Source organism: Castanea sativa, chromosome 5, assembly GCF_040712315.1.
Source record: "Castanea sativa cultivar Marrone di Chiusa Pesio chromosome 5, ASM4071231v1".
Taxonomy (NCBI): Eukaryota; Viridiplantae; Streptophyta; class Magnoliopsida; order Fagales; family Fagaceae; genus Castanea; species Castanea sativa.
In genome coordinates this window covers 58,368,910-58,381,682 of record NC_134017.1, presented here as the reverse complement: position 1 = coordinate 58,381,682, position 12,773 = coordinate 58,368,910, and the positions used below count along the sequence as shown (strand labels likewise).

General features: G+C 35.4%; 1 long non-coding RNA gene across 2 annotated transcripts; it reads left to right on the top strand.

Moving 5' to 3' along the window:
• The first annotated feature begins 576 nt into the window (after nucleotides 1-576).
• Nucleotides 577-7,451, top strand: LOC142637183 (uncharacterized). 2 transcript variants are annotated; one of them, XR_012844573.1, is made up of 4 exons: nucleotides 577-826; nucleotides 1,029-1,132; nucleotides 2,340-2,479; nucleotides 7,252-7,451. It is a non-coding gene; the product is annotated as an uncharacterized LOC142637183 (long non-coding RNA). The 2 variants fall into 2 exon arrangements; XR_012844572.1 differs by having other exon boundaries at nucleotides 577-741; nucleotides 7,252-7,450.
• Nucleotides 7,452-12,773: the final 5,322 nt, after the last annotated feature.

Below are 12,773 nucleotides of genomic sequence, written 5' to 3'. Positions count from 1 at the left end.
ACTGGTTGTTATTGTTGGGGGAAAAAAGTAATCTTATGGCCTGTTTGGAAGTTTAGAGAGGGAGGAGAGTAGAGGGGAGTAAAGGGGAGGGGAGTAGTGGAGAGGAGAGTAGAGTAGAATGATTAACGCAAAAACATGTTTTTATAATCGGTAAGGGGGAAGGAGTAATTAGCTTACTTGTTTTTAACATTGTAATTTTATAAATATAATAAGGGTAAATTAGGTAATTTACTTTATCAATAATTTTATGTGCTCTACTCTCCCGAAATCTCTCTAATTTGGGGAATTAAAAATGAGGGGTTGGAGGTAGTTGAAAGCCCTTCAAACCCTCTAAACCCTCCCTCATTTCAAAAAGCTGAAAGCAATTAATTGAATTACTCTCCCTCCCTCTACTCTACTTCCCTCCTTTTTTAAATATCCAAACAGGCCATTAGTGTTAGGTTTAAATTTGAACTAATAACAACTAACCACCTATGATTTGTTGTAAAAATATTGTGGATGCAAAATAAAAACACGAAGCTTTTATAGTTTTTATATATTTGCCTCCAATCACTCCCTCTCTCTCTTGCTCTATATATCTCGTTCTCACTCTCTATTGCACTTTCTCTCTCTCATAGGTCAATTTTCTTGTTATTTTCTAGGCAACCAAACAGAATTCAATCGCTCCCTCTCTCTTGCTCTATATCTCGCTCTTGCCCTCTCTTTCGCTCTCGGTCTCGGTCTCGCTTTCGCTCCTCATAGGTCTGGGCAGTTGATTTTCCTATTATTTTTTAGGCAACCAAACAGATTCTCAACTCAATTTTTCGATTATTTTCCCTCCGATCAAGTATCTATTCTATTTCTCTTGACTTTGCTGTTTTAAAAACTTATTTATGATCAGTTTTTTTTTTCTTAGACTCGAATTTTGTCCATTTTTTATTATTCGCTTGAAAGATTTTGAACTTTTGTGGTTTTTGTTCTTGACTTTGAAATGGTATGTCAAAATTGAAGTTGTGGTTGTGTATTGCATGCTTTCAATGTGATTGCAGGTGCATTGGGAGTTCAGCTCAATGAATGGTCAAGGAGAGTTCAAATTTCACTATTTGTGGGATTGAAAGCTAGAACGTGTGTGAGTTCAAATTACAAGTGCTTGGTAAGTTCTTCACTATTTGATTCTGAGCTGTGTTTTGTTGCAAGTCAATGTGGGAACAAGTTTGGCTCTGAATTTGGATTTTTTTTTTTTAATCTTTTGGTCGTGCCCCTTCAGAATGATCCATTTTGATAAAGCTTTCATGAATAGCTTTTCGATATGTATATATATATATATATATATATATATACATATATATTCTCGAAATAATTGGATGGAGACATTTTCAGAAGTTTTCTAAGTAGATAAAAAGTAATTTGCAAAATGCATTTTAGAAAAATAAATGTATGTCAAAATTTCTACTCTATGATTATTGAATCTTAATTCAGCTAGTGTGCTGGGACTTGATTAGTTGATTGGATTGACAAATTCAATGCATTCTATTTATTTTACTTGTTTTTGGCAAGTAGTTGCTTGTCATATTAGATCATTTCAGGTCCTTTTTAGGTTCTTTCTATCCCAATACAACACAGGAAAAGGTTACTTTTTCGGGGATCATTGTATGATTGGACTAAGTTTGTGAAGTTTTGTGAGGAGTGAAATTCTTTGTGCTGGTCCAAGACAGTTTTTAGTCTTTTTAACCCTTAGTGATATCTAGGCATTCCGGCTCACTTCACTGGGTATCCGAGTCCAGGTTGGATTAGCAGAAACAAAAAATGTAGCATTCTGATCAACAATTAACCAATGGCAGATTATAGATGCGATGTTACCACAAAGTTCTAGTGGAAAACCTTTAATGCAAGTAAAACACACAAAGGAAATGCCTCCACAACAACATACTAATAATGTTAGTAAATGTCAGAATTGATTCTTTGACAAATAAAAGAGAAACAAAACTTATTGGACTGGTACCGCCCAAGATATGTGAGCAATTTCAAGTCCCCCCCTCCACTGATGTTTACATAGTCAAAATTTTGATATTATATAAAAACCTGGAGATATCAGCACAAAAAGGCTGAAGTACTTGGGCCAGAACCATTCCTTCATTCTGCTGTGATCTCATTGAAAACCCCAGTTTGCTTTTCGTATTGTCAGTTCATAACATTTCGTAATTAGTTTGCTTCCTTTCTTATTCTGAATTACTTCATTTATGTCTATGCATCTTATTTCTGTTTTTTTTTTTTAAAATTTTTTTTTATCCTATGTTCTTGTATTTTTAGAGGTTTTGAAGAATTCTTTCGTGTGAAAATGATTCAGTTTTGTGCTTCAGGAAATTAGCCTTGGAATTATTGGAAACCTTGCCTGCCATGAAGCTCTGTTGAAGCATATAGTTTCTACAAATGGGTTGATTGAGATAGTTGTGGATCAACTATTCTTAGAAGATTCTCAGTGCCTTTGTGAAGGTTGCCGGTAATATATTTTTAGCCACTTGTGATTCCTGCAGTTATTTTTATTTTATTTTATTTTAATTTTTCAGATTTTGGATTTGGTATCATATTTGGCATCAACTTATATATTATGTGCCAGAATGTTTTATTTCATTGTGATATGAAGTATTAATTATCCTTACTTTCAACCCTATCAAGTTTAAAGTCGTAGCCTCGGTGCATGATAGTCATTATGCCTCTCTTGAAAATTATTGTGCTCTTTGATTTTCTTTTTCTTCATGTTCATTGTTTCTTCTGGAAAAAAAAAAAATTGCAAATGGGGGGGGGGGGGGGGGGGGGGGCGGTGAAGGCAATGAGCTCTAGCTCAAATGGAACCTTCTCCCCTTATGAAGTGCAAGGTAGAGGGTGAGGTGGTGAGCTATTTTTCCGTAGTGAATTTTCTATAAAATTGGGTCATTGTAGTGATTTTTCTATTGGAGTGGTTCTTCTTTGTTTATCATTTTGATACCAAATATGTGTGCTTTTACTAGGCTATTAGTATTGCTTTAGATTTGGTATTTGTTATATGTATTTAACATATTTTCGTGTGGATGGAATTCATATTAAAAATTTTGAATCATTAAAAAAAATGATGCATAAATTGCTTGGGATCAAAATAAATTTTTTTAAAGGGGGTTTTAGCACATTTTAATTAAAATTTATCATTCTAAGTGTGATTGTTGACCCATGCTGTCATGGATAGACCATAATCCCTTGTAGTTTCCTTTTACTTTGATTGGAACAACTATGTATACTGGAAGGTTTGCATGTCAGCGTTCCATAAATCCTTAGATGAGTGAGTTTGGTTCTCTGTTGAGAATGGTTTGCTTATCAAGTCTCACAAAGCCCGAAGTGTAGCTCATATATTGTCCAAGTTGTTGGGTCTTGCTAAATCTACCCAAATAAAGAGTTCAGCAACAGCGTCTCTCTCTCTCTCTCTCTGACAGTGTGAGTAATCAGTTCGTAAAGAATGGAGATGCAGCAAACAGAGAAAGAGGCCATAAGGGCGGCTTCAGAAGAGGTTTCTCGTGAATTCAAAACACCTATTAATCCTCACGATTTGGACTTCCTCAAGCAATTGCAGCACCTTATTTACATCTCTCTCTCTCTCTCTCTCGGTTAGACGAAATGTTGTTTATGTGAAGTGCATTGATCAAAGTTGAATAAGATGGTGTAATAAATAAAGGAAAGAATTGTAGGAAGAGATTTTGTTTGGTCATATCATAACTTGGTTATGATTCTGATCAACTCTGGAAAATTCTGTTGGAAAGGGAGATGAAAAGAGACAAATGCTAAAATTAGACTATTGTAGCAATTGGACCGACTCTTATTTTTTATTGCTATAGTAAATATTTAAGGGAACAAACCCTAAGGGATTAAATCACAACTCTAAGGAGAGCTCGGGGATATCACTTAAGGCTAAGAGACTTAGCAGTTAGTACTATTGATGGCAATTTTGCCCCGTCCCTCTCCGCTTTACTTCGAGTGGGTTTTCTCCACCTCTCAAAGGTAGTGGAGCGAGGATGGGGTGAGATTTTTGCCCCGCACCACAGTACAGGGCGGGGATGGGCTTAGACTTTTTAGACCCATCGTGCCTCGCCCCGTGTTGATAAATGTCATAATTGTAAATTTTTCATACCCTAAAACCTTACTATCTTTCTACCTCTATTTTGTTATATTATGAGATTTTTATTTTTATTGTGATATTGTCTTGTTAAACTCTTGGATAATATTATTCAGCTTTTACTAAAAATTATTTTGTTTTGATGGGATAAATATAGTTGTAATTTTAAGTATTTTTATTAATGAAACAGGTTTTATTAAAAAAAATTATAATAGTTGTAGGGCAAATTAATAAAAACTAGTCCGCCTTGCCCCACCCTGCATTGCTAAATGTTATAATTATAAATTTTTTATACCCTAAAATTTTACTATTTAAACAAACATATCAAAATTAGTTTATTTTATTGTACCCAATGTGGCTCTTTGCCTCAATTTTGTTATTTGTTATACTATGATATTTTTATTTCTGTTGTGATATTATTTTGTTAAACACTTCAATAATATTATTCAATTTTGGCTAAAATTAGTTTGATGTGATGGGATAGATTTAGTTGTAATTTCAAGTATATTTTTATTAAAGAAACATGAGTTTATTAAATAAAAATTATAATCATTGTGGGCAAATTAATACAAAGTAGAGTTTTAATGGGTGGGATGGGGAAATAAAATTTTTCCCATTATGCGAGGCAGGAAGGGAATGGGTCAAGACTCAAGACAAAACTATGCGGGGTGGGAGTGAAGATCCCATCTTTCAGCCCCACCTCACCCCATTGCCATCCCTAAGCAATATGGTAATTTCAACAATGATAAAGATATTGATATGCCAATGATTTGTTGCATTGGTAAATGATATCATGATTTTGGTAGCGATGTAGTGGTTGTGGCAGCGATGGTGGAGGCGTGTTAGTGAGGGCATTGTGGTATGGTGGATGGTGGAGGCGTGTTAGTGAGGGCATTGTGGTATGGTGGTAGAGGTGGCAATTAGGGCTGTCCACCGGAAACCGAAAACCAACCCACTTGCCCAAACCATCTAGGCCGACTAGAAAACTGGCCAACCCGATGTCGGTGACAATCAGCAGTGGGTTTTTGCCACCAAAAACCGACTTAAGTGGGTCGAATGGCGGCTTTTCTTTTCCAAAACCCAATGAACCCGATCCGACTGACGAAACCCATGAAAGAAGGCTGGATCTACTTAGATCCACTTAGATCCTATGAAGATTTGGTAGTTTTTGGTTAGATTTGGTGATGAGATGGAAGTTTTCGCACAAATTTGGGCTTGAGGTGGTGGTTTTTGCTTCGATCCTATGGTTGTCACACAGATCCGACAAAAAATCAACAGATCTGGCGAAGATCCAGCGAAGATTCAGCGAAGATCTGGTGGTTGAAACTCACTCCAACTTCGACCGACCAAACCGTTGTCCACCGAAGACTGATCCGACTCGACCCGAGGTTGTCTGCGGTCGGCGGCAGGTCGTTCAACCTTCCACCCGATGTGAGTGGGTCGGTTTCGGGTTGGGCACAAACTCGACTTGGACCAACCCGTGGACACCCCTCGTGGCAATTGTGACGGTGATGGCTGCGGTGGGGTGATGACAATTGTGTGAAGAGTAATATTGATAGATTGTATGATGTTATAGTAATGTTGGAAGAATTTGTAGATAGTATATATATTTTTTCCTATAGAATTTGAGTTTGGGACTTAGGTGCTTGAAATTTCCAAGATCGGAATTCCACTAAAATTTTGAATCAACTTTTTTTGTTACTGAAAAAATAAAAATTCATCATTATAAAAATCTTACTCTAAAGTTTTATTGCACTTTAATAATCTACTTAGAATCTTAGATACAACATATACGTATTTACAAATAGCGTGTAGCTTATTTGGCGAGTAATATATTAAATTATTAATGTGACATTTACAAAACCACAAACTGATTCAGTTCTAAATAAGAGTTGAAAACAAACACTCAAAAAAATAAAAATAAAAATTTCAAGCTGTTTAATTTTATATCAAGTTTGTCTAGACTCTAGAGTAATATTAGATTCAGTTTTAGTTAAGATGCATGTGAAATTTTCAAATTAAAAATATACATTGAAATTATTAACCTGAAAAAACTAAAATTTAAAACTTGATTTTGGAAAGCCAAAAGTAAACTAGGTTTTTAAGACGATATACTTGGTCTCATTTTGAACCATTTATTAAAACAAAAACAATTAAAATATATATATATATATATATTTTTTTTTTTTGAGGAAGAGACACGGGCTTCATCAACTCCATAAAATTTCACTCCTATTGACTCCAGACTAGCAATGGATTTGTCTGCAGATTGCACCCTTACAGCACCTTCCTGAGGTTTTCTTCCACTTCCAAAGGTCCAATTTTGTCGCAACTTTCCACCACCTAATCCTAAAACATATACAAAAGCGTCAGGCTCCTTGGAACCCAAGCTCCCCTGCTTTATGAATTCGATTCCCTGCAATTTATGCTTACTGATAAGGAAATTATCATAACTAACCAGTACTTCATCTTCTATAAATAAGAAGCATATATAGAAAGCGAAATAAAACTTGTTAGGATAATAGTTTCGTAACTAAAACAAACAAATACTAACAGCTTTGTCAGTGCTGAGTGAACAAGATACAATGATGCATGGATCCCCATCATGTGCATCCATATCTTTAGAATGTCCCACATCCCTTTCAACTTGCACTTGTTTTCCTGGACGAGTTAGTGTTAATTCAATTGCCAAGCAACTGCACTGGAATAGGTCACAAGAACCGGAGAACATTATTTAGTACACTTAAGTAATGCCTGTTTGCCCATGACAAATATAGATGCAATGACTTAAATTAGTGTGCAACGTAAGGCATAAGCTCACAGTTAATGATTTGAATTTCCGAAGCATACAGTTCTGGCTCTACATTGTAAGCAATTGATGTGGTTGCCTAAGGTCCCATGTAGCATCAGGTTCCAAATTTTAATTTAACTAACTTGTAACTCCATGTATATGCATGGATATACTTAAAAGATACACATTAAGACACATAGTATAATAATCTTATATATATGATTTAAATATTATTGATAGTCATTCTTATATTTTTTTTAACTCTTTAAAAAGTTTTGTAAGAATGTTATTAAGTAGAAAATGTATTTGAATATATTTAACTTGTGAGCTTTTGATGTAGGATTGCCCTTGTGCTATGATATTGGTGATTACCACGTCTTTGTGACATCGTCTTTATAATGTGTGATTACGCCATCTTTGTGACGAGGTCTTTGTGACATGTGATTACCCCGTTTTCGTGACGACAAGTTAGGTTGGAGGCTCTCACTTTGCATGACATGGGTAAATCCTTGAGTGTGTGGGTGAGGCTATTGCCTACAAGGCCAAAAGACCACATGTAAAAGAGATATTGTGTGATGCGTCATTCCTTGCTGCTCATCTCATAGGGGAAAGAGATAAATCATTGAGTGTGTGGGTGAGGCTAGGTAGGGCCAAGAGATCATATGCAAAAGAGGTACTACATGGCGCGTTATACCCTGCTGCCCATGGGGGGGGGGATAGGTAAATCCTTGAGGGTGTGGGTGAGGCTAGGCAACACCAATAGACCACATGCCAAAAGAGGTACATATCATGCTAGTGTGTTTGGGTTCCAACTTTTCTATGGCGGTATGATGTCTTGGTGACATTTTCGTCTTTGTGGCACCTTAGGTGAGATTTTAGGTTTTGAAATGGTATTGGACATTTTTATGGCTCAAAGTGAACAAAATATAGTTTCATGGTTATTTTGGGAAGCTTGGTGCTATATTATTTCTATCATTCTTGTTGGGTTGTTAATGAATTTGATTTTGCATAAATTAAATGGAAATTCCCAAATTATAGTATGTTTTGTAAAATGCTCATTATCATGAAACTTGCATTTCTCCCAGTCCCATTAATTATGCTATTTACTAGGCCTTGTCTTATTCCATTCTTTTACAAACCTTTCAGAGTAGGCAACGATTGTTTTGAGACAGGTTTTTGTGGCTAGCAGTAGTTAGACCAACTATTAATGGAGACTGGACTTTTGTTATGGTGATCATTAAATGAACACACTAGAACATGTTTGACTCATTCTTTTGTATCTAATAGTGGTTATAACCTTATTTCCACTAATGGGACAAATTAATGGTATGTGATTGTATTTATTTAGACCTCTATTCTTTTGTGGCCAATGGTCCTTGTAATTATTGCATAAAGCTGACTTACTTTGGGAGTATCATTAATGAAATTTTTATGATAATTCTTGATGTTGGTACTTGGATAATGAATTTTGGATTGAATTGTTAAAAAAGAAAAATTTATAAGTACCTTTGAGATATTTTCTCATGCTTTGAATCCTTTTGGGTTTGAGGCGTGACATACACTTTATAGAACAAGGAATGTGTAGTGTGTATCAATCTCCACACCCGTTTGGCAAGCATTGCTAAATTGAAAGCATGGATACCACGAAACCCCATACCTCCCTTAGCTTTTGGTGAGCATAGTTTCTTCTGATTGATCCAATGTATCTTTTTCTCCTCCTTAGTTTGTCCTCACCAATATTTAGCCAAAGTTGAGTTAATAGTATCACAAAAAGTCATAGGTAGTTTGAAAATACTCATGGAGTAAGTGGGGATAGCATGGGCCATTGTCTTGATTAAAACTTCCCTTCTAGCCTTGGAGATGTATTTTTCCTTCCACCCCATCACCCGCTTGATAATTTTTTCTTGAACGTCTTAGAAAGTATTTACCTTTGATTTACCCCCAACCATAGGTAGACCAAGATAGCGCTCACAATCCATCATGATTCTAGCCCCCAACATATGTTGTATCATCCCCTTGACCTGTGAGCCATTATTTCTACTAATAAATAGGGATGGCTTCTGTCTATTAATGGCTTGATCGAATGCTTCCTGTACGTTTTTAGATCCCTGTAAAAACTAGATTGTTTAATCGAATTAATTAACTAAGTGAATACTTGGGTTAATTATTCAGATCTAAGTTAAAACAATAAAAATCATATCATGTAAAGCAGTGGAAAATATAAAGAACACAATGATATGATGACTCATGAAAACCAAACCGGTAAAAAACTTGAGAAGGATTTAACTTAGCTATCCTCAAGGTAAAAAGCATATCTACTATGAAAGAATTGAATTTTGTACAATAGAACTTAGACCACTAATATTCTATTGCTACCTCGAGTAGAAAACTTACTATCACTACCCCATGATAGCTTCGAGTCCAATGACTACTTCTTTCTTTGGCTTTTGCAACATAAGCCCCCACACTTGTGACAAACAATACAAACTCTCCTTGTGACTCCAAGACCACCCTTGAAGGTTTAGATCATCAACACCTTTGATAACTAGAGAAGGTAGCAACTTCTACAATATCGGATCTTGAGATTCTTCAAGGAATAACACCAGTAGAAGACTTTAGAGAGCTTTTGGGTACAAAACCCTAGATCTACAAAAGAGGCACAAGATGCACTCTAATCTCTCTAAAAAACTCTAAAAACCCTCTCTAAGGTTAGCTTATGATGTCCTTTAAATACTGGAAAAAACGGATTGTGATTTAAGCTTCAAACGGATAAGTTATGTGAAATCTTGGATTTGTGTTAAAAACACAAGAGCTGTTTAGACCCCAAAATAAAAATTACGGCTCGGTTGATTTTACTCTAACTTATCTAAGTGCGGAAACAAGAGTAAATGAAGCGCAAACATTTGATACTACTCTAGTGCATAAACATGAACAACAAACAATAAAAGTAAAGCACAAGAGTAAGGGAAGAAAGATGCAAACACAAGATAACACGCCGATGTGTTATCGAAGAGGAAACTGAAGAACTCAGCGAAAAACCTCACCGTCGCCCTCCAAGCGGTAATCGATCCACTAGAAAATAAAGTTGGAGTACACGAATAACAAAAGACCCTCCAAGCCTAGTCTACCCAATGTACTTGAGCCCTCCAAGCTCCTGTTACCAACGGACTTCTCGGAGTCATGTCTTCTCTAGCTTTCCAGATTCCGCGATACGCCCGATTGCATCTGTCAAGCCTCACCGGCTTCTTTTGGCAAATTCCCAAAGCTTCCCAAGTTCCAAAACACTTTCTACACTCTGAAAAGGTGTGGGTTATGTTTGGGTACAAATCTCCTCTCAAGATATGACAATGGGAGAGGGAAGGAGAAGAGGCTAGGATGATTTCTCACGAAGGATTAGTAGCTCTCTCTCTAAAAGATGGGTGTGTGTGTTGTAGAAAACCTATCTAGAGTTTTTCCTCTCTGATGGTCTGCTTACACATTTGTGGGTAATGAGGGTATATATAGTATGGATGAAGGGTAAGAGAGTCACACTTAAAAATTCTCCAGGCAGAGAGTTTCGCGGGTGTCTCGCGGGAAGGCCTTACTCGCAAGACACTAGCGAAATCCTCTAGGCTGGCATGACGCTTCAGCTTCCAGCATGTGCTTCTCACATGGCTCTTTTGCGGGTTAGCTACTAGTGAGACAGTCACGAAATCCACTGATCTTCAATTAGGCTTGAGTCTTCACCAACTTAATATTAAACCCAATACAATAAAATCCCACAAAGTACAAGGAACAAATTTATGCAATTACAACACTTTTTGTCATGGAATAAAACCAACATAAAACATAGTTGTAAATCACAACTTTACATTATGGTCTTTTTACGTTTGCTGATTTTTGCTGATATGCAACTTTCGATCGATCGAGTACCAGTCGAATGACTTTTAATTGATCAAGTACTAATCGAACGAAACATATTGTAACTCGTTTTTTTTCATCCCAAACTTGAGTTTTTTGTCTTGGACTTCAATGTAGACCATTCTAAACTAATGAACGAGACTTAGTTTTTGTCATGGTTTGCCAACATTACAAACTCAAAACCTAACAAATTCCCCCTTTGACAATCTGTGACAAAACACACGTACAATATAATGCCCATATACAATAAAATGCCCAAATACATCACAAATCCCAATCTACGACTCCTAATCTAGAAGTTGCAAGAAGAGGTAGAAGATTTTGATCAGAATGTACCTGTTTTTCTTGAAACACTCAAAAGAACACATCAATGCATGTGTGGAAAGAAAGACATATAAACAATAATATGAAACACAATATAAAAATAAAAGTAAATTCTAACTCTCCCCCTAAGTTAGATACATCAAAAAGTTTTTATATTCTCTCCCTCTCAAAAACAATTTTATCTCCCCCTAAGCAAAACATTTTAAAAACCTTTTTTTTTTTTTTTTTCTAAACAAGATTCCCATATTTTATCTATTTCTCCCCATTTTTGTCACGTATTGACAAAGACAACTCAAACAAAGAGTAAATAGAAAACATACACAACAAAAGTCAAGAGAAAATAGAGAATAAAGGGAATACAAAATAATTCAACTCTATAGAAAATAGAGACAACTCTTACTATGAAGAGCAACAACTGATCCCTCTATGAACAACAAAGGTTAAAAAAAACTTTTCTCTCCCTATAAAAATAGGAAAACTAAAACAAGTTTTGGGAAAAACAGTTTTGGGGAAAATATAGGAGGTGGGAAAAAGTAAAAACACAAACGAAACAAAAAAAATTGAGATTACACATGAACACAAATATCCTCTCTTTCAATAAATGCAAACTTGACATGATGTGACCCATTATTATCCATCATAACTCTTTAGAAAAAATATTTTATGCAGTTCACACATAAAAATAGAATATACTAAAAAGTACATAACTCAAAATTAATCAATCAATTTTTAAATCAAGTTGAGTATCCAATTTAGCAAAGTGTATGCATGTTATGTGTGAAAACAATGAGAGATATGAGTGCAAAACTGTAAGATGGATATAGGAAAAACAATGTAATGCATGTGAATTCTAAACATAAATGATGCATGAAAAAAAATTTGGTCAAAAACTTAGAAACTGAAAATTTTTCAGTTTCAATTGGTCAAGCATCAATCGAATACCAATCGAGTCAGGCAGAGAGCAATGATTAAAATCAAGGGATTTTTGATTGGTCGAAAAACACATTCGATCGATCAAAATTCTGAAAATTTGAATTTTTGAAAAACTGCAGAAGTTTATGCAAAAAACAACTCAACCCAAGTAATTTCATGAATGAAATGTATGATAATGAGTTTAAATGTTTTTAAAAAACATGAGTTTTCAACCCAGAATTTCAAAACCAAGATTTTCACACTTTTTAGCCCCAAATTTTCAACCAATGAACATATTTTATATCAAAATCATAGAATATATAATTTTAGATGGCCAAACTAGATTCACACACAATTTCATGTACAAGTGGTGTACTTGTGGATGCTGTGGATTTAAGAAAGAAGTAGTCCGTGGACTCGGAGCTGTCACGTGGTTGTGGTAGTAAGTTTTCTACTCAAGTTAACAATAGGATGTTAGTGGTCTAAGTCGCTATTGTAAAACTTCAATTCTTTCATAGTGGATCTTGTTTTACCTTGAGGATAACTAGGTTAAATCCTCCCTAGGTTTTTTACCGGTTTGGTTTTCTTGGGTTATCATATCGTTGTGTTCTTTATTTTCGGCATTGTTTACTTGATATGAGTTACTTGTGTTAACCTAGATTTGAATAATTCACCTAAGTAATCACTTGGCTAAATAACTAGGTTAAACAACTTGTGTTTTAAGGG